This window comes from Lampetra planeri, chromosome 3 (assembly GCF_965212315.1).
Source record: "Lampetra planeri chromosome 3, kcLamPlan1.2.h2, whole genome shotgun sequence".
NCBI lineage: Eukaryota > Metazoa > Chordata > Hyperoartia > Petromyzontiformes > Petromyzontidae > Lampetra > Lampetra planeri.
Window position 1 is genome coordinate 9,545,737 of NC_136109.1, and position 20,283 is coordinate 9,566,019.

The window sequence follows — 20,283 nt, forward strand, 5'->3', positions numbered from 1 at the left end:
AGACTCCGGATCGCCTTCAGTACTTCCTCAACAGACGGCACCTCAGCCAGCCACTCACAGGGGGTGACTTCCTCTTTCAATATTTAAAGATACCCACACAAAGAAAACAAAGATACCCACACACACACACACACAAAACAAAGATCCCCCGTATAGCCTTAACAGACTGTAGGGGCAAGTGCTGTTAGCGAGCACCTATGAAGGCCGGAACGGTACACGAGGGGGTGGGTGGCCAGCACCGCGCCCGACCGCCTTTGTCTCCCCAGTGGTGATGTTTACACACCGCACCAGGTACTCATTTCAGGCTGAGTCGACCTAGGGGAGGCCCAGGACCGGTTCAGATAATCGTCACTGGTGTTGGCCGTGAGCGGGAATCGAACCCGGGTCGCCAGGTTCATAGCGCAGCGCAGCGCTAACCGCTACACTACCGCTCCCCACACACACACACAGACACACACACACAGGCATCGATTACCGCCCCCCCGCCAGTCCCATTCCCCTGCCCCCCCCCCCCATTGCTTCCTCCCCTCACGGCCCCCCCCCATTCCCCCCCCCCTCCCCACCGTTACCGTCCGGCGCGCTGCGCCCCGGCGCCGTCCGTGGCTCCGACCGCCGCCGCCGCCGCCTTGAGAGCGGCGGCGGCGGCGGCGGCGGCGTGGGGGTGCTCAGGCCGAGGCCTGGCCAGCAGGGCCCCGGCGAGCCTCCCCACGGCGGCCGCCTGCCCCATCTTGGGGGGCGGCGGCGCCTTCTCCTCCTCCTCCTCGTCCTCCTCCTCCTCCTGGTCCCCCCCGTGGTGCTGCTGGTGGTGTGACGGGGGTCCCCGCAGCGGCGTGGACGCGTGCGGGCGCCCGCCGGGACCGCCGCTGCCGCCGCCACCCCCCGAGCGGATGTCGTCCGGGAAGGGCGTTGGGTAGCGCTTGATGTTGGCGCTTTCCAGCTGGTGGGGAGGGTGGGGGGGGGGGGGTGTTGGGGGGGGGTGTTGGGGGGGGTGGAGGTGGGCCACGGTGGGAGGTTCACGGTGGACGAGTGAGTGAGCGAGCGAGCAAGCCACCTTCTCGTGGTGCGAGTCGCCCTCTGGCCTGTCCTGACAATTGAACACGACCAGTGAATGAGTGAGTGAGCGAGCGACTGAGCGAGTGACTGAGCGAGTGACTGAGAGTGCAAGTGAGCGAGCGAGTGACTGTGCGAGTGAGTGAACGAGTGAGTGAGCGAGCGAGGGAGTGAGCGGACGAGTGAGTGAGTGAGTGAGGGAGTGAGTGAGTGAGCGAGGGAGTGAGTGAGCGAGAAAGTGAGTGAGCGACTGAGTGAGTGAGCGACTGAGAGAGTGAGTGAGCGAGCGAGTGACTGAGCGAGTGACTGAGCGAGTGACTGTGCGAGCAAGCGAGTGAGTGAGCGAGTGAGTGAGCGAGCGAGCGTGCCACCTTCTCGTGGTGCGAGTCGCCCTCTGGCCCGTCCTGACAGTCAAACACGACGGTCGTCCTCCTCTGCCTCTGCTCCTCCCACAGCCCCGGGTTGAAGCTGTCGCTCTCCGACGTGTAGTCTGCGTCGCAGCAGTTGCAGTAGCAGCAGGAGAAGCAGTAGCAGGAGAAGCAGGAGAAGCAGGAGAAGCAGCAGCAGCAGGAGAAGCAGCAGTAGTAGCAGTAGTAGCAGCAGTAGAAGCAGCAGCAGCAGTAGCAGCAGGAAAAGCAGCAGCAGTAGCAGCAGCAGTAGCAGCAGCAGCAGTAGCAGCAGCAGTAGCAGCAGCAGGAGCAGCAGTAGTAGTAGCAGCAGCAGCAGTAGCAGCAGGAGAAGCACCAGCGGCAGCAGTGGCACCACCATTATGAGCACCATTATCACCAACACACCAACACATAGCAGTGAGAAAGACATCATCAACATCAGCAGCAGCAGCAGCGACAACAACATCAACAACATCATCAACATCAGCACCAGCAACATCATCATTATGAACATCATCATCAACAACAACATCAACAACATCATCAACATCATCAGCATCAACATCAGCATAATCAACATCAACATCAGCATCATCATCAACAACATCAGCAACATCATCAGCATCATCAACATCATCAGCAGCAATAAAAAGAGCGTGAGTGGATGTCGTGATGGGTGGGTGAGTGGGTGAGTGAGTGGTCTATGTGGTGGGTGGGTGAGTACATGGGTGGGTGAGTACATGGGTGGGTGGGTGAGTACAAGGGTGGGTGGGTGAGTACATGGGTGGGTGAGTAAATGAGTGGGTGGGTGAGTAAATGGGTGGGTGGGTGAGTAGATGGCTGGGTGGGTGAGTAAATTAGTGGGTGGGTCAGTACATGGGTGGGTGGGTGAATACATGGGTGGATGGGTGAGTAAATGGGTGGGTGAGTATATGGGTGAGTGGGTGAGTACATGGGTGGGTGGGTGAGTACATGGGTGGGTTGACCTGCATGAGATGGCACAGACTCCACGCGGTTCACGCCATTTTCCGACGACGACGCTGCAATGGACGCGTGCACACACGCGCACGCACACACGCGCACACACACGCGCACGTACACGCGCACGCCCGTGCGTGCGGGAGCTACTCGCGTACCGGCAGACGCGCGCGCGCGTGTGTTCTGGCGCTCACACGCACGCGCACGCACGCACGTACACGTGTAGGTGTATACACGGACACACACAGGAAGGTGTGGATGCACCCACGCGCACACGCATTCATGCACAGGTACACACACACGCACATATAAACGCGCAGACACACACGCACGCACGCTCATATGAATGCACAGACACACAAACGCACACCCGCACATATAAACGCACAGACACAAGACACAAGACAAAGATGCCCCATATAGCCTTAACAGACTGTACGGGCAAGTGTTGTTAGCGAGCACCTATGAAGGCCGCAACGGTCACGAGGGGGTGGGTGGCCAGCACCACGCCCGACCGCCTTTGTCTCCCTAGTGGTGATGTTTACACACCGCACCGGGTACTCATTTGAGGCTGAGTCGACCTAGGGGAGGCCCAGGACCGGTTCAGAAAATCGTCACTGGGTGTTGGCCGTGAGCGGGAATCGAACTCGGGTCGCCGGGTTCATAGCGCAGCGCGCAAACCACTACACTATCGCTCCCCGCCTAGACGCACACACGAACACACACGCGCACATATCAACGCACAGACACACACACGTGCACATATCAACGCGCGCATACACACACGAACAAACACACGCCCAGACGACAAGGCACAGATGGGGACACAGTGGACGACTTGAGTACACATGGCACAAAGAGGCAGCCGGGAGCCGACCCAGTAAAATGTGGAACGTTGGTCCAACAACGTTGGGTGAACGTTGGGGACAAACGCATCGAAAACCACGTCGTTTCAGAGACACGCGTTCCACGTTTGCTCACGCAAGAGGGCTGCTGCGATTGGCTGGATGAGGTCACACGGGTCGGTCGTCGTCAAGGCAACGTGAAGGCAAGCATTCAACATGGCGGATTTGTTTTCCTTCTTCTATATACAGGGACTCTTCTACTTACGAACGTTCAACTTACAAACTTTCAGAGATAGGAACAAACCGGGTCCGAATGTCCAGTTGCCCGTTCGGACCGAGAGTCGTAAGTTCAACCACCATGCAATAGATGGCAGTGGCAGCATCTACATCTATAAAACGTGAAGAACCAGTGGCATTTACATCTACAGAACGTGAAGAACTAGTGGCATCTACATCTACAGAACGTGAAGAAACGGTGGTTTCACCATCTGTAGAACGTGAAGACCAGCGGCATCTACATCTGCAGAACGTGAAGAACCAGTGGCATCTACATCTGAAGAACATGAAGAACCAGTGGCATCTACATCTGAAGAACGTAAATAACCAGTTGCATCTACATCTGCAGAACGTGAAGAACCAGTGGCATCTACATCTGCAGAACGTGAAGAACCAGTGGCATCTACATCTGCAGAACGTGAAGAACCAGTGGCATCTGCATCTGCAGAACGTGAAGAACCAGTGGCATCTACATCTGCAGAACGTGAAGAACCAGTAGCATCTACATCTGCAGAACGTGAAGAACCAGTGACATCTACATCTGCAGAGCGTGAAGAACCAGTGTCACCTACATCTGCAGAACGTGAAGAACCAGTGGCATCTACATCTGAAGAACATGAAGAACCAGTGGCATCTACATCTGAAGAACGTAAATAACCAGTTGCATCTACATCTGCAGAACGTGAAGAACCAGTGGCATCTACATCTGCAGAACGTGAAGAACCAGTGGCATCTACATCTGCAGAACGTGAAGAACCAGTGGCATCTGCATCTGCAGAACGTGAAGAACCAGTGGCATCTACATCTGCAGAACTTGAAGAACCAGTAGCATCTACATCTGCAGAACGTGAAGAACCAGTGACATCTACATCTGCAGAACGTGAAGAACCAGTGGCATCTACATCTGAAGAACATGAAGAACCAGTGGCATCTACATCTGAAGAACGTAAATAACCAGTTGCATCTACATCTGCAGAACGTGAAGAACCAGTGGCATCTACATCTGCAGAACGTGAAGAACCAGTGGCATCTACATCTGCAGAACGTGAAGAACCAGTGGCATCTGCATCTGCAGAACGTGAAGAACCAGTGGCATCTACATCTGCAGAACGTGAAGAACCAGTAGCATCTACATCTGCAGAACGTGAAGAACCAGTGGCATCTATATATACAGAACATGAAGAACCAGTGGCATTTACATCTGCAGAACGTGAAGAAACGGTGGCATCTACATCTGTAAAACGTGAAGAACCAGTGGCATCTACATCTGCAGAACGTGAAGAACCAGTGGCATCAGCATCTGTAAAACGTGAAGAATCAGTGGCATCTACATCTACAGAACGTGAAGAACCAGTGGCATCTACATCTGCAGAACGTGAAAAACGAGTGGCATCTACATCTGCAGAACGTGAAGAACCAGTGGCATCTACGTCTGCAGAACGTGAAGAAACGGTGGCATCTGCATCTGCAGAACGTGAAGAACCAGTGGCATCTACATCTGCAGAACGTGAAGAACCAGTGGCATCTACATCTGCATAACGTGAAGAACCAGTGGCATCTGCATCTGCAGAACGTGAAGAACCAGTGACATCTACATCTACAGAACGTGAAGAACCAGTGGCATCTACATCTGCAGAATGTGAAGACCAGTGGCATCTACATCTGCAGAACGTGAAGAACCAGTGGCATCTACATCTGCAGAACATGAAGACACGGTGGCATCTACAGAACGTGAAGAACCAGTGGCATCTACATCTGCAGAACGTGAAGAAACGGTGGCATCTACATCTGAAGAAGGTAAGGAACCAATGGCATCTACATCTGCAGAACGTGAAGAACCAGTGGCGTCTACATCTGAAGAACGTGAAGACCCAGTGGCATCTACATCTACAGTACGTGAAGAAACGGTGGCATCTACTGAACGTGAAGACCAGTGGCATCTACATCTACAGAACGTTAAGAACCAGTGGCATCTACATCTGCAAAATGTGAAGACCAGTGGCATCTACATCTACAGAACGTGAAGAACCAGTGGCATCTACATCTGCAGAACGTGAAGAACCAGTGGCATATACATCTGCAGAACGTGAAGAAACGGTGGCATCTACATCTACAGAACGTGAAGAACCAGTGGCGTCTACATCTGCAGACGTGAAGAACCAGTGGCATCTACATCTGCAGAACGTGAAGATCCAGTGGCATCTACATCTGCAGAACGTGAAGAACCAGTGGCATCTACATCTGCAGAACGTGAAGAACCAGTGGCATCTACATCTGCAGAACGTGAAGAACCAGTGGCGTCTACATCTGCAGACGTGAAGAACCAGTGGCATCTACATCTGCAGAACGTGAAGATCCAGTGGCATCTACATCTGCAGAACGTGAAGAACCAGTGGCATCTACATCTGCAGAACGTGAAGAACCAGTGGCATCTACATCTGCAGAACGTGAAGAACCAGTGGCATCTACATCTGCAGAACGTGAAGAACCAGTGGCATCTACATCTGCAGAACGTGAAGAACCAGTGGCATCTACATCTGCAGAACGTGAAGAAACGGTGGCATCTACATCTACAGAACGTGAAGAACCAGTGGCGTCTACATCTGCAGACGTGAAGAACCAGTGGCATCTACATCTGCAGAACGTGAAGATCCAGTGGCATCTACATCTGCAGAACGTGAAGAACCAGTGGCATCTACATCTGCAGAACGTGAAGAACCAGTGGCATCTACATCTGCAGAACGTGAAGAACCAGTGGCGTCTACATCTGCAGACGTGAAGAACCAGTGGCATCTACATCTGCAGAACGTGAAGATCCAGTGGCATCTACATCTGCAGAACGTGAAGAACCAGTGGCATCTACATCTGCAGAACGTGAAGAACCAGTGGCATCTACATCTGCAGAACGTGAAGAACCAGTGGCATCTACATCTGCAGAACGTGAAGAACCAGTGGCATCTACATCTGTAAAACGTGAAGAACCAGTGGCATCTACATCTACAGGAGATGATATAAATTGTAACGCCATTCCCCCGTGTTTAGCGTACATGCCGTACAACGTGTTTGTAATCGACAGGAGTAAAGTTTGGACTTGCGAACAAATCGACTTTACGAACAGACCTCAGGAACCTAACTCGTTCGTAAGTAGAGGAGTCCCTGTATAGTGACAGCATCGAGATGTTTAATACGATTGTGAGACTCGTGATATGCTTTTTTGTTTATAGGCCACGCAGGCTCCTCTTCTTGCCTTATCGCTCTGCCTGGTTTGAGTGGGCACCTTTAGGCCAGGCGTCCAGGCGAGATTGCAGGGCGGGGCGGGGGGGGTGGTCAGGTATGAGGCCCCTCCAGCCTCCATGGATAACTACAGTCAACTCTCAATTATCCACGTGCAGTTTATCCGATTTGCGGATTAACCGCGCACCTGAGATTTTGACGTAAATTATTAACTCGTGGTGGCGACGCGCGGCCGCTTTGATTTTGTGAAACATTTGAACCTTATGGCGGGACCCCAGGGTCCCATAAGCCCCCGGCTCTCGCATAAACTGCATTGCGACGCCATTTCATGCCTGTTGAAGGCGAACGACACGGCAATCTATTCCTCTCGACGAGCTCTACACAATGCAATAATCAAAGTTTAAAAGTTGTATTGCTTCTGCGCATTCGTCCTCGCTGCTGCTGCTTGGACGACATGACAACAGGACGATCCACGCCAGGTGGGTCGCGGCGTTTATGTGCGCGGTGGGACGGAGTCGCCAAAAAGTAATTCATTAATTTGACAAAAAAAAAGCGTGGTTTAATTTTGACTAAATGTCACACGCGAGCGTTGCTCATCGTCGACAGAGTTTCTTAACAATCCCGAGCGGCTTTGCGAGCGTGGCGAGCGGCAGCGTGGTGAGATGTTAACTACCTCGCCTGGTATACAGGAGGTCGTGGGTTCCATCCCGACCCTGACGACGCCTGCTGCTGCTGCTGTATATTTGGGAGTTTCCATGTTCTCCCCGTGGTCGTGTGGATTTTTCTCCGGGTCCTCCGGTTTAGAATCGACATTGCGCATTTAGAATTCATTTGGCTACTGCTATATAAATTCCCCGCGTGATGACAATAAGCCACTTCGTTGAGCAATCATCATTTGTTGATGATGGCCAGGTCGCTTCTCAAAAAGTAGCTACATGATAGCTCAGCAGAGCCATACCTGGTGGACTAAAGAAAAAATAGTTAAATAGTGCGTCGTGGTGGCAGTGGTGAGCGGCGGGCGGTGAGACACTCACCCTCCTCGGAGCGAGGCTGCTGGGGGAACATGTAGTTGGTGAGGACGCGCATCTGAGTAGCCGGGTCCACCTCCGTCTGCAGTGGTATCAGCGGCTTCGACTGCAGCAGAATCATCAGCATTACCATCACCATCAGCAAAATGAAGTTTGTATTATTATTTTAAATAAAAAAAACTACGAGATATTTTTTTCTTATTTGACCACTGCGCTGTGTAGCTCTTTTTCAGAAGCGACCTGGACATCACAAGTGAGAGCTCAACGAAGTGGCTTATCGTCGCCACGTGGACATTTATAGCCGCAGCCAAATATTCTGAACGCATAAAGATGCACAGAGACCCATAGAGAAGCATAGAGACCCATAGGGAGCCATAGAGACCCACAGAGACCCATAGAGATTCATAGAGACACATAGAGATTCATAAGGACACATAGAGACCCACAGAGACACATAGAGACACATATAAACCCATAAACATGCACAGAGACCCATAGAGAAGCATAGAGACCCATAGAGACCCACACAGACCCATAGAGATTCATAGAGACACATAGAGATTCATAGAGACACATAGAGACCCACAGAGACACATAAATACACATATAAACCCATAGAGACACACAGAGACCCATAGAGAAGCATAGAGACCCATAGAGACCCACAGAGACCCATAGAGATTCATAGAGACACATAGAGATTCATAGAGACACACAGAGACCCACAGAGACACATATAAACCCATAAACATGCACAGAGACCCATAGAGACCCATAGAGACCCATAGAGACCCACAGAGACCCATAGAGATTCATAGAGACACATAGAGATTCATAGAGACACATAGAGACCCACAGAGACACATAGAGACACATATAAACCCATAGAGACACACAGACCCATAGAGAAGCATAGAGACCCATAGAGACCCATATAGCCCCACAGAGACCCATAAAGAAGCATTGAGACCCATAGAGACACATAGAGACCCACAGAGACACATAGATACACATATAAACCCATAGAGACACACAGAGACCCATAGAGAAGCATAGAGACCCATAGAGACCCATATAGCCCCACAGAGACCCATAAAGAAGCATTGAGACCCATAGAGACACATAGAGACCCACAGAGACACATAGATACACATATAAACCCATAGAGACACACAGAGACCCATAGAGAAGCATAGAGACCCACAGAGACCCACATAGACCCACAGAGACATTCATAAAGACACATATAGACCCATAGAGACGCATAGAGACCCAGAGAGACCCATAGAGACCCATAGACTAAGTTAAACTATTTTATTTGACCAGGTAAGGCCCACTAAGCTGTGTAGCTCTTTTGCAGAAGCGACCTGGACATCACAAGTGAGAGCTCAACGAGAAGTGGCTTATCGCCACATTTATAGCAGCCAAATGCTCGAAGCGCGTGATGTCGATTCTAAATTTGGAGGGAAAAACTGGAGGACCCGGAGAAAAAAATCCACGCGACCACGGGGAGAGAAAGAGACACCGCAAACTCCAAATATACAGCAGCAGGCGTCAGAGTCGGGATCGAATCCACGACCTCCTGAATACCAGGCGAGGTAGTTAACATCTCCCAGTCACCGTGGCACCATAAATAGTCGTCACCGTCATCATCAGACATCACTATAATCATAATCATTATAATCATCACCAAAGTCATCACTGTAATGATCATCATAACCATCATTAGTCATCACCGTCATCATAATCATCATCATAGTCATCATCATCGTTACCATCAACGTCATCATAATCATCATCATAATCATCATCACCGTTACCATCAACGTCATCATAATCATCATCATCACCGTCATCATCAGTCATCACCGTCATCATACTCATCATCATTACTGTCATCATTAGACATCATCACCGTCATCATCATAGTCATCACCGTCATCATACTCATTATAATCATCACCAAGTCATCACTGTAATAATCATCATAACCATCATCAGTCATCACCGTCATCATAATTATCATCATCACTGTCATCATTAGACATCATCACCGTCATCATCATAGTCATCACTGTCATCAGCAGTCATCATCATAGCCATCACCGTCATCATCATGGCCATCACCATCATCGTCACCACCATCATCATCACCGTCATCATAATCATCATAGTCATCATCACCGTTAACATCAACATCATCATAATCATCATCATCATAATCATCACCAGTCATCATAATCATCATCATCATCATCATCACTGTCATCATCATAGTCATCACTGTCATCATAATCATCATCATCACTGTCATCATTAGACATCATCACCATCATAGTCATCACCGTCACCACCATCATCATCGTCACCACCATCATCATCACCATCATAGTCATCACCGTCACCACCATCATCATCGTCACCACTTTCACCATCAATCACGAGCATTAAAACGTGGACCAAAGTGGCCAGACCCTCCCACCTGGTTGTCTGAAAGCCACAGAGCCGCCAGGTCCTTGAGTCTGGTGAAACTGAACGGCAGATTCTTCAGCCTACGCGCACATTACACACACAAAGACAAAGATACCCTGTGTAGCCTTGACGCATTGTCGGGGCAAGTGGCTGTTAGCGAGTATCGAGCACCTCCGAAGCCCGGCACCGTGGCACACGAGGGGGGGTGAGTGGCCGGCACTGCGCCCGGCCGCCTTTGTCTCCCCTGTGGCGATGTTTGCACACCGCACCGGGTATCTAATTTGAGGCCGAGTCGACCTAGGGGAGGCCCGGGACCGGTTCAGATATAATCGGTCACTGGGTGTTGGAGCGTAGCGTAGCGCTACCCGCTACACTACTGCTCCCCAACTGAGATATATGCACACATACACAAAGACAAAGATTCCTCCACCCCCGTGTAGCCTGAGCAGACGCTTGGGGCAAGTGCTGTTAGCGAGCAGCGGCCCCTATGAAGGCCGGCACCGTGGCACATGAGGGGGTGAGTGGCCACCAGCAACCAGGCCCGGCCGCCTTTGTCTCCCGAGTGGTGATATTTACACACCGGGTTCATCGTGCAATCTGTGTGTTAGTTAATTGTCCTTCCCCCGCACCTCCGATTAGCACGCTAGTGGAAACGAAGCGACGTGTCTCGGACCCTGTTCGTGAACACGAAGCAGATCTGAAACACGGTAGGACCAATACCTCGGCCGTGGCTGATCATTGTTTTAGCGCTGTGGGCACACATTAAATTGATTTTTCCAAGACGAAGGTACTCTGCAAACCCACCGGCTATCAACAAAGATTTGTTTCATGAAGCCATCCAGATATATAAACACAGACACAACTTCAACCGAGAGGATTGAGTACAAACTGAGCAATTATTGGAAGGACGTTATTCACCAGGTAAAGTCTTAACCTGCCGTGATGTTTCCACCCTTCCTGCCGATGTCAGCTGACTCTCTGGTTTGCATCAGTAGGTTGGATGTCTTTGCATTGACGGGCTGGGATGTCCTTCTCCCTCTGTCACCGATGCATCATTGACATGCTAATCTCCCACGATACAATGGCCACTTCCACAGCCTCAGGGAGACCATCTCTAGCCCCGCCCTCTTACCCTGAGGGGACTCCCATCTCAGGCCTACATAAGGCCTCGTGTTTCAGCAGCTTTATCTCTCTCTCTCACCTGAAGACGATTGCCTGTGTTGCGATCGAATCGTCGTGATCTATTCATTTTCTACCTACGTGACTTTACCGAAAGAACCAAAGAGCATGGATTCCTGCAGTCACGAAAGCTTCAAATCAAGATTGATCAGGGTTTGTTTTGCATGTTCACCACAGGTGCTGTGCGTGGCTAATGTGCTTGATTCCTTGCAAAAGGTATCGTTTATTTGGTTGTTTGAACATCTAAACACAACGCCTGTTCTATTGCCAGCAAAGGGTAAAACAGGCTATTCTCATTTTTCGTACTTTGACAACTGGCAAAAAATGAAATGTATCTCATGATACAGCTGCACACCCCGAGCTATAAATGCTCCGATACGTGTGGCATTGTCTCTGTGCTGTTCGCTTTCTGGCGTCGTTCTCTGGTCTGACACAGGTGGTGAGACTGGGCCACAAAGAAGGCTGCTTGCCTCTGGTGTAGGCCGATCTCAAACACAATGTCCATACATTATTATTATGATCAGATCATGCTTTGTTTTGCATGTTTACCACAGGCACTGCGCGTGGTTAATGCAGCGCTTGAATCCTTGCACAATAACAGCCTACTCTTTTTTTGGTAAAGTCACGTAGGTAAAAAATTAGGCCAGGAGTCCAGGCGAGATTGCAGGGCATGGGGGGTGGTCAGGTATAAGGCCCCTCCAGCCTCCATGGGCAAGTACAGTCGACTATAAATTATCCACGTGCAGTTGATCCGATTTGCGGATTAAGCGCGCACCTGAGATTTTGACGTAAATGATCAACTCGTGGATTTTTCCCTTAAGCCCCAAATGAATCATCTAAAAGCAGTTACACTTTGTTGTTCTTGTAAATGTTTATTACAAGCCACACGGTGCTTCGACAAAACAAATGTGTTGCTCCGGTTCATCTGCAATCCATGTGATCACCTCTACACTACAGGAGTTGCCATATCTTTACAACATTGGATGGAGTTTAATTGATTTTGATTGGCGTGTCTCTGCTGTCAACTTAGTGTGTCGAGTCTTCTACGTGGGAGCCAGGAAAGTATGAAAAATAATAATAGGTCTTTACCCTTTTTGGCAATACAACAGGCATTAAGATGTTAAACCATCAAATAGATGATACCTTTTGCTTAAGCACTTAAGCGGTTGTGCTTTCTCTAAGTTGTCCCCACCTGAAGAAGTAAGCTTGTGTTGCGCCCGAAACGTCGTGATCTAATTTATTTAAATATTCTACCCACGTGACTTTACCGAAAAAAACAAAGAATCCTTGCAGTCACGAAAACTTCAAATCTATGAAATAACAGCCTATTCTTATTTTTCATACTTTGACAACTGGCAAAAAGAGGACATGTAAACCCGTGACATTTAACGAGACAATGTTTTCACATTCATGCCATCCTAACCTCCCCCCCCACCCTCCCCTCTCTATTACGGCCGCTCACTCACTCGCAAGAACCTCCTTTGACTGAAAACTTTCGTGACTGCAGGAATTCATATCCTTTGGTTCTTTCGATAAAGTCACGTGGAATGAAAAAAATATATATATATATTCTACGTGACTTTACCGAAAGAACCAAACAATATGAACCTCTTCTTCCTCCAACCTCCTCCTCCTCCAACCTCCTCCTCACCGGTTGTCGCTCAGGTTGAGCACCCGCAGGCGGAACATCTGCCCCATCTCCTCCGGCAGCCTCTCCAGGCGGTTGGAGCGGAGTGACATGACGCTCACGTGTACGCAGTTGCCGATCTGCGCACGCACGCACGCACGCGGAAAGACAGAGATCCCCCGTAAAGTCTCTCGCAGACTGTTGGGGCTTGCCCCGCTGCTGGCAGGAGGTTCGCAGGAGAGACCCCGGTGTTGCGGGTTACCCGCTTACCAGGTTGGCACAGTTGACAAAGACAAAGATCCCCCCGTATAGCCTTCACAGACTGTAGGGACAAGTGCTGTTAGCGAGCACTTATAGAAAGGCCGGCACGGCACGCGAGGGGGTGGGTGGCCAACACATCTCCCCAGTGGCAATGTTAACACACACTGCACCAGGTACTCATTTGAGGCTGAGTCGACCTAGGGGAGGCCCAGGACCGGTTCAGATAATCGTCACCGGTGTTGATGGCCGTGAGCGGGAATCGAACCCGGGTCGCCGGGTTCGTAGCGCAGCGTAGCGCTAACCGCTACACCACCGCTCCCCACACACACAGTCACAACGGAGAGATCCGCTATCGTGTAGCCTCAACAGACTGTAGGTGCAAGTTCTTTGTCTTCCCAGTGGCGATTTTACTTACACACTGCACCGGGTACTAATTCGAGGCTGAGTAGACCTAGGGGAGGCCCAGAAACCGGTTCTGATAATCGTCACCGGTGTTGGTGGCCGTGAGCGGGAATCGAACTCGGGTAGCCGGGTTCGTAGCGCAGCGTAGCGCTAACCGCTGCACCACCGCTCCCCACTACACCCCCACACAAAGACAAAAGACAAAGATCCCCCCGTGTAGCCTCAACAGACTGTAGGGGCAAGTGCTGTGAGCAGCACCTATGAAGACCGGCACTGTGGCACACGAGGGGGTGGGTGGCCAGCACCACGCCCGGCCGTCTTTGTCTCCCCAAGTGGCGATACTTTTATACACCACACCACGCACTCATTTGAGGCTGAGTCGACCTAGGGGAGGCCTAGGACCGGTTCAAATAATCGTCACTGGTGTTGGCTGTGAGCGGGAATCGAACCCGGGTCGTCAGGTTCATAGCGCAGCGCGCTACCGCTCCCTACTACACACACACATGCACACACGCACACACGCACACACGCGCACGCACGCGCACGCACGCGCACACACGCACACACACGCACGCACACACACACGCACACACACACGCACACACACACGCACACACACGCACACACGCACACACACGCACGCACACACGCACACACACGCACACACGCACACACACACACACGCACGCACACACACGCACACGCACGCACGCACGCGTGCCTTCACCACTGGTTAAGTGCAGGCTTGGTGTTCGCGAGTGCCTATCCTGGGTGTGCTAATTAACGGTTGCCGCTGTCGGCGCCGCTATTTTTGACCGAAGCGAGATTATAACTCCCCGCTACCGGTAGCCGCTGCCTGGAACACACACGGGACACACGCACACGCACACACACACACACGCACACACACACGGGACACAACATTCAGCTGCCCGCGTGACGCAACCGCAGCCAGCATCATCAGCAACAGCGTCATGATCATCAAGCGCATCGCCTCTTATCGCCCTCATGAGTATAATCAATACCATTATAATCATCAGTATCATCATCATGATCATCAAGAGCATCATCAGAAGCCATGTCTCATCTGATAGAGAACCCTCCAATACAGAACCCGTGTCTCATCTCACTGAGTGAGTGAGTGTGTGAGCGAGCAGACAGACAAGTGAGTGAGTGTGTGTGAGCGAGCAAGCGAGCGAATGACCGAGTGAGTGAGTTAGCGTGTGAGCGAGTGAGTGAGCGAGTGAGTGAGTGAGTGAGCGAGCGAGCGAGTGAGCATGTGAGTGAGCGAGTGAGCAAATGACCGAGAGTGTGATTGAGCGAGTGAACAAGTGAGTGAGCGACCAAGCGAGTGATTGAGTGAGTGAGTGAACGAGTGAGTGAGCGACCAAGTGAGCGAGTGAGCAAGCGAGTGACCGAGTGACCGAGCAAATGACCGAGCGAGTGATTGAGCGAGTGACCGAGCGAGTGAACGAGTGAGTGAGCGACCGAACGAGTGAGTGAGCGACCAATCGAACGAGTGAGCGAGCAAGTGAGCGAGCGAGCGAGTGACCGAGCGAGTGAGCGACCAAGCGAATGAGTGAGCGAGCGAGTGACTGAGCGAGTGAGCGACCAAGCGAGTGACTGAGCGAGTGACTGAGTGAGCGAACGAGCAAATGACCGAGCGAGTGATTGAGCGAGCGAGTCTCTTGCCTCAGGCGGGAGGTCGGTCAGGAAGTTCTCGTCGGCCGTGAGGGTGCGCAGGTTGTGCAGCAGCCCCGCGTTGGGAGGCAGCGACTCCAGCTCGTTGCAGCTGCAGTCGATTTCCTCCAGCGACGTGAGGCTGCCACGGCAACAACGGCCACGTCAACAACAACAACAGCAACAACAACAGCTACATCAACAAGAACAACCACATTAACAACAGCTACATCAACAACAAGAACAACCACAACAACAACAACCACATTAACGACAGCTACATCAACAACAAGAACAACAACCACATTGACAACAGCTACATCAACAACAAGAACAACCACAACAACAACAACCACATTAACAACAACTACATCAACAACAAGAACAACCACATCAACAACAACCACATTAACAACAGCTACATCAACAACAAGAACAACCACATCAACAACAACCACATTAACAACAGCTACATCAACAACAAGAACAACCACAACAACAACAACCACATTAACGACAGCTACATCAACAACAAGAACAACAACCACATTAACAACAGCTACATCAACAACAAGAACAACCACAACAACAACAACAACAGTAACAACAACAACAGCTACATCAACAACAAGAACAACCACAACAACAACCACATTGACAACAGCTACATCAAAAACAAGAACAACCACATCAACAACAACCACATTAACAACAGCTACATCAACAACAAGAACAACAACCACATTGACAACAGCTACATCAACAACAAGAACAACCACAACAACAACAACCACATTAACAACAACTACATCAACAACAAGAACAACCACATCAACAACAACCACATTAACAACAGCTACATCAACAACAAGAACAACCACATCAACAACAACCACATTAACAACAGCTACATCAACAACAAGAACAACCACAACAACAACAACCACATTAACGACAGCTACATCAACAACAAGAACAACAACCACATTAACAACATCTACATCTCGATTTAAAGCTTTCGTGACTGCAGGGATTCATCTTCTTGGTTCTTTCGGTAAAGTCACGTAGAATGGAAATAATAAAATAATAAAAATAAAACAACAGCTACATCAACAATAAGAACAACCACATCAACAACAATCACATTAACGACAGCTACATCAACAACAAGAACAACCACATCAACAACAACCACATTAACAACAGCTACATCCACAACAAGAACAACCACATCAACAACAACCACATTAACAACAGCTACATCAACAACAAGAACAACCACATCAACAACAACCACATTAACAACAGCTACATCAACAACAAGAACAACCACAACAACAACAACCACATTAACAACAGCTACATCAACAACAAGAACAACCACATCAACAACAACAACCACATCAAAAAGAACATTGACAACAACCACATCAACAACAACGACATTGACAACAACCACACTGACAATCACACAAACAACCACCAACATCAACAACAACAACGACATTGACAACAACCACATCAACAACAACCACATAAAAATTAACATTGACAACAACAACAACTACATCTACACTTAAAGCTTTCGTGACTGCAGAAATTCATATTATTTGGGTCTTTCGGTAAAGTCACATAGATGGCTTTAAAGAAAATACCAAAAAATGACGACGTTTCGATCGCAACACAAGCGGAGGAATTGTAGGCAGGTAGGTAAGAAGGTAGGCAAGTGGGATGGTAGGCAGGTGGGTAAGCAGGTAAGCACGTAGATTTGTAGGCAGGTGGGTAAGCAGGTAGAGAGGTAGGCAAGTGGGATGTTAGGTAGGTGGCTAAGAAGGTAGGCAGGTGGGTAGGCAGGTGGGTAGGTATGTGGGAGAGTAGGTGGGTGGTGGTGCTCAGGTTTATTTTGTTGTAACCAAGTGAGAACTCAAGGAAGCAAAGTTGTCTCATTTTCAAAAGTGACCTGGGTGCGTGCAGGTAGGTGGGTAGGTGGGTAGATGGGTAGGTAGGTGAGCAGGTGGGTGGGTAGGTGAGTATACCTACTCACCTACCCACCCACCTGAGCGGGTAGGTAAGTAGGCAGGTGAGTAGGTAGGTGAGTAGGTAGTGAGGTGAGTAGGCAGGTGAGTAGGTAGGTGAGTAGGTAGTGAGGTGAGTAGGTAGGTGAGTATGTAGGTGAGGCTCACCTGCCGATGGAGGCTGGTAGTGAGGTGAGCATGTAGGTGAGTAGGTAGGTGAGTAGGTGATTAGGTGAGTGAGGCTCACCTGCCGATGGAGGCTGGTAGCGAGGTGAGCATGCAGGTGAGTATGTAGGTGAGTAGGTGAGTGAGTAGGTGAGGCTCACCTGCCGATGGAGGCTGGTAGCGAGGTGAGCATGTAGGTGAGTAGGTAGGTGAGTAGGTGATTAGGTGAGTGAGGCTCACCTGCCGATGGAGGCTGGTAGCGAGGTGAGCATGTAAGTGAGTAGGTGAGCATGTAGGTGAGTAGGTGAGTGAGTAGGTGAGTAGGTGAGTGAGTAGGTGAGTAAGTAGGTGAGTAGGTGAGGCTCACCTGCCGATGGAGGCTGGTAGCGAGGTGAGCATGCAGGTGAGTAGGTGAGCATGCAGGTGAGTAGGTGAGTGAGGCTCACCTGCCGATGGAGGCTGGTAGCGAGGTGAGCATGTAGGTGAGTAGGTAGGTGAGTAGGCAGGTGAGTAGGCAGGTGAGTAGGTAGGTGAGTAGGTGAGTGAGTCTCACCTGCCGATGGAGGCTGGTAGCGAGGTGAGCATGTAGGTGAGTAGGTAGGTGAGTAGGCAGGTGAGTAGGCAGGTGAGTAGGTAGGTGAGTAGGTGAGTGAGTCTCACCTGCCGATGGAGGCTGGTAGCAATGTGAGCATGTAGGTGAGTAGGTAGTGAGTAGGTGAGGCTCACCTGCCGATGGAGGCTGGTAGCGAGGTGAGCATGTAGGTGAGTAGGTGAGTGAGTAGGTCAGTAGGTGAGTAGGTGAGCATGTTGGTAAGTAGGTGAGTAGGTGAGTAGGTGAGTGAGGCTCACCTGCCGATGGAGGCTGGTAGCGAGGTGAGCATGTAGGTGAGTAGGTGAGTAGGTGAGTGAGTAGGTGAGTAGGTAGGTGAGTAGGTAGGTGAGTAGGTGAGTAGGTGAGTGAGTAGGTGAGTAGGTGAGTGAGGCTCACCTGCCGATGGAGGCTGGTAGCGAGGTGAGCATGTAGGTGAGTAGGTGAGTAGGTGAGTGAGTAGGTGAGTAGGTAGGTGAGTAGGTAGGTGAGTAGGTGAGTAGGTGAGTGAGTAGGTGAGTAGGTGAGTGAGGCTCACCTGCCGATGGAGGCTGGTAGCGATGTGAGTAGGTAGGTGAGTAGGTGAGTAGGTGAGTAGGTGAGTGAGTAGGTGAGTGAGTAGGTGAGTAAGTGAGTAGGTAGGTGAGCATGTAGGTGAGTAGGTAGGTGAGTAGGTGAGTAGGTGAGCGAGTAGGTGAGGCTCACCTGCCGATGGAGGCTGGTAGCGAGGTGAGCTGGTTGTCGTCCACCCGCAGCGTGCTCAGCTTCTTGAGGGACCCTGCGGGCACAGCGCGGGAATCACTCCAGCAGCACAAAGACAAAGGTCCCCCGTGCAGCCTTCGACAGACCGTCGGGGCAAGTGCTGCGAAGGCCGGCGCGGCACACGCGACGGTGGCGACGTTTACCACACACCGCACCGGGTACTCGGTTGAGGCCGAGTCGACCTAGGGGGGAGGCTCAAGGACGGGTTCGGGGTAGTAATCGTCACCGGCGTTGGTGGCCGTGAGCGGGAATCGAACTCGGGTCGCCGGGTTCGTAGGGTGGCGCTAACCGCTGCGCCACCGCTCCCCCCACCGCCATTACCGCCAGCGTCACCGCCGTGACGATGACTCTCAAAGCGGGCGAACCCTCGAGTCACGGGCAGCAGCAGGGACCACGCAGGTGCGGTGGTGGTGATGGTGGTGATGGTGATGGTGGTGATGGTGATGGTGGTGATGGTGGTAGTGGTAGCGATGGTTGTGGTGGAAGTGGTGATGGTTGTGGTGGTGGTGGTAGCGATGGTGGTGGTGGAGGTAGCGATGGTTGTGGTGGTGGTAGCGATGGTTGTGGTGGTGGTGATGGTGATGGTGGTAGCGATGGTGGTGGTGGTGGTGGTGGAGGTAGCGATGATGGTGGTGGTGGTGGAGGTAGCGATGGTGGTGGTGGTGGTGGAGGTAGCAATTGTTGTGGTGGTGGTGGTGGAGGTAGCGATTGTTGTGGTGGTGGTTGGTGGTGGTGGTGGTGGCGGTAGCGATGGTTGTGGTGGTGGTGGTGATGATGGTTGTGGTGGTGGTAGGGATGGTTGTGGTGGTGGTGGAGGTAGCGATGGTTGTGGTGGTGGTGGTGGTGATGATGGTGGTGGTGATGATGGTTGTGGTGGTAGGGGTGGTGGTGGTGGTGGAGGTAGCGATGGTTGTGGTGGTGGTGGTGGTGGTGGTAGCGATGGTTGTGGTGGTGGTGGAGGTAGCGATGGTTGTGGTGGTGGTGGTGGTAGCGATGGTTGTGGTGGTGGTAGCGATGGTTGTGGTGGTGGTGGTAGCGATGGTTGTGGTGGTGGTGGAGGTAGCGATGGTTGTGGTGGTGGTGGTGGTAGCGATGGTTGTGGTGGTGGTGGTGGTGGTAGCGATGGTTGTGGTGGTGGTGGAGGTAGCGATGGTTGTGGTGGTGGTGGTGGTGGTAGCGATGGTTGTGGTGGTGGTGGTAGCGATGGTTGTGGTGGTGGTGGTGGTAGCGATGGTTGTGGTGGTGGTGGAGGTAGCGATGGTTGTGGTGGTGGTGGTGGTGGTAGCGATAGTTGTGGTGGTGGTGGTGGTAGCGATGGTTGTGGTGGTGGT

General features: G+C 51.2%; 1 long non-coding RNA gene across 1 annotated transcript; it reads right to left on the bottom strand.

Moving 5' to 3' along the window:
• Positions 1–3,804: 3,804 nt before the first annotated feature.
• On the bottom strand, positions 3,805–4,687 carry LOC144717344 (uncharacterized). Its single transcript, XR_013585079.1, has 4 exons — positions 4,551–4,687; positions 4,254–4,475; positions 3,924–4,178; positions 3,805–3,848 (listed from the first exon to the last, which is right to left on the bottom strand). It is a non-coding gene; the product is annotated as an uncharacterized LOC144717344 (long non-coding RNA).
• Positions 4,688–20,283: the final 15,596 nt, after the last annotated feature.